At 42.7% G+C, this 2,970-nt stretch overlaps 1 protein-coding gene across 1 annotated transcript in view; it reads right to left on the minus strand.

Moving 5' to 3' along the window:
- LOC140240580 (large proline-rich protein BAG6-like) overlaps positions 1-2,660 on the minus strand; it is a 62,300-nt gene extending 59,640 nt beyond the window's left edge. The window contains exon 1 of the mRNA XM_072320340.1: positions 2,520-2,660. The gene's annotated coding sequence lies outside the window, so the exon portion shown is untranslated. The remainder of the gene's footprint in view (positions 1-2,519) is intronic.
- Between the last annotated feature and the right edge of the window lie 310 nt (positions 2,661-2,970).

A 2,970-nucleotide genomic window follows, 5' to 3' on the forward strand; every position in this document is an offset into this window, starting at 1 on the left:
ATGTGACGCAGTCAATTTTGCTGAGTGTCGCACGGCGGTGACTGCTGAGCTGCTGCCGCGCACGCTGCATGCAGCAAAGCGTTGTGTGTGCTGTACAGTGACATGCAACGCTACAGTCACGCCATTATGGGACCGACCTGTACGCTTTGCGTTCGTGTCATTTTTGACATCACCTTCTGTTTTTTTCCGACACAACCATGGCCGGGAATATTACGGTATGACATTTAAAATGCAAGCAGATAAATAAATTTAGGTGTACTTTGTTCGAATGGCGCTTTGGTTCCGCAATCACACTTTGTGAATTTTAGGATGATTTTCGAGGCATATTTTTGGTAATTTTGCTTGCCAGGTTTTCGCTAAAATTTCACATTTTATCATTGTCAAATCCTTTAATATGTTATATGTGCATATTCGGACATGTTTTCAAATTCAAACTAACTCAATTTTAATCCGAAAATAGGTTTCCTTAAATTGTTATTAGCTTGAGAAGTTGTTTACTTTTTCTCAACTACGCGAGTACATGTTGTTTACTTTATGCAAATGAGGCTCGGCTGCCGATAGATTTATGCGAGATAATTGGGGTGCTCCACCGCGCCTGCGAAAGGAAGGCACAGAACTCTACTATCATGTTTTCAAATGTGAAAAATGCTGAAACAGAATAATCATTGCAATGGCTGCCGACATCATAAAGTTGAACACTAAATTGACTAATAAGTTACATTGTACATGTAGACTCCTCAAATAGAACAGTTTGTCCACATGGCAAATATCGTTCACAAGTATCAACTTAAAATACCTTCACCAAGGTTCCATCTCCCGTGCCAAAATTTGACCAAAATTTGAAAAACCCTTATGTGGCCGCAAACCGCCACTTTTACTCTAGGGCTAACTTTTTCATCCAACCTATCCTGGCAAAGTCACATCAACAACATCACATCCCGGGCTAATCGGATGCTAGGACTAGTCAGCAGAAACCTATGAAAGACCTCGCAAAGGGTCTGCCAACAAGCCTACTTCTCCCTTGTGAGACCACACCTAGAATACTGCAGCTCAGTCTGGAACCCACATACAAACAAACACATTTCTCAAATAGAAGCCATTCAAAGGCGAGCAACAAGATTCACCCTCCAGAGGTATCACCTTCCAGACAGTGTCTCTGCCATGATTGAACAGCTTAAATGGGAAAGTTGATTAAAACTCGATTGTTGTAAAAAAAAACAGACAGAATTTTTTCTTCTTTTCATCATGGATAGTGGACATGTGTGTGTAACAAAAAGACACTGTGCAAAGTTGCGACAATTTATATGTCAGATGTGAGATGAATAAAAAGTGAACAGGGAGCTTCATAGGTCTCTCTCCCCAGGAGCGTCATGAGGCTCTCCGGAGGCCTGGTGAGGCGGAGGAGTGCTCCGTCACCCCGCTTAAAATTGTTTTAAGCACACTAAACAAAAATTTATGCCCGGGACTGTGTTCAATACGCTTGAAACTTGGCAGGGCTACCACAACCAAGCAAATTTTGGTGAAAACCAAACAGTTTTTCGCAAAAATCTGAAATTTTAATCGGAATGGGACCCTACATGTTTAAGTATCACCACTGTCCCCGCACGCATCTTTTACGTGTATGTCATGGGAGCATCATACGGTCACCCGCACACGTCTTTTACGTGCTTTGTCTACGGGAGCGCGGGTGACGAGTTGCGGGCCCCTTCCTTAGCGTGCAACTTTTTCGCATCGTTCACGTTTGACTACGATAGCTGCAAATTTTCGATATCGATCAGTGAGTTTGTGATTCCATTGGAATTTTCAGCATTTTTCCATGTTAATGTGAGCTGAATTTCAAAGAATTTCTGTGGCGAAATGTGATTCAAATATGCGCAAACATTAACTATGACGAGGTGCGGGTCACCCAAGTATACGTATACTACACATCACCCATAACGCACGACGGTAGGCCTACATGTACCATCCAAACAAGTTGCTGGCAATTCCTACCCGGACCCAACTCTAGTATCGGAACTCATTTTTTTCCGCCCACACAGTAACTGCTTGGAATGGGCTTCCTAAAAACGCCCTTCCGATGAAGCCACTTCATTCATAATCATGCGTCAGGCCTTGAAGGGAGCTCTTCCACTCGGCATCTAGAAATCTAGCGCAGTAACGGGTCAGTAGACCTAGTCTAGTAAATTTAAGTTAGAGTAGACGACTGAGGAACTGGATTTTTACTTGCAATTTTTAATGCACCAACATTCAACAAGCATGCACTGCAAATGAGCACCTAAGTTCAATTCCTTAGCACTACATCCTGACATATGGATCCTGCTGAGTATCTTCGTAACTTGTTAGAAGTAGAAGTAGAAGTACATTTTAACGTTAGACGTAGCATCACTGTCATATCACATTCATGGACATGCATGATGCCAGGCCCATGGTCATGAGAATGGATGATAATGGAACATCGGAAGCTCTTCGCTTTCGTTTCGACTCTCGACATCTTGTTTTCTTTTGGCTAAATTACTCACCTTCAATCCCATTTACGACAAAGGAATCATTGGAGAAAACCTAAAATAAATGCTCCAGCAATCTAAACTTTCTATTAAGTACAAGTTTACAAGTCTTCGGTGAAAGAATTTCACATTCAGTCAGCCCAGAATTCTGTGTACAGCGCTACTGCGCTAGCGATTGTGAATTTCGGGAGTGCCGTGCGTGTAGTCTACCACTGCACTAGCTACATCCTACTGCATGTGTTTTATTGCAAGTGCGTCGATTCGTGTATGGATGGATATGGGTGGACCATTGAGCGTATGGCGTTCCATACCTTTATGCATGCACACGTAGTCTAGTACTAGTATTCACCGCACCATTTTGTGATATGGTGATGCACACGTACCGTAGACGTACTGTAGCGTTGGACGCAACTGCTTTGCTTTACATTCGCTTGCCATACTTTCGCTTAAAGAAAAAGTACGTCGG

The sequence above is a fragment of the Diadema setosum genome, chromosome 17 (assembly GCF_964275005.1).
Source record: "Diadema setosum chromosome 17, eeDiaSeto1, whole genome shotgun sequence".
Lineage (NCBI taxonomy): Eukaryota > Metazoa > Echinodermata > Echinoidea > Diadematoida > Diadematidae > Diadema > Diadema setosum.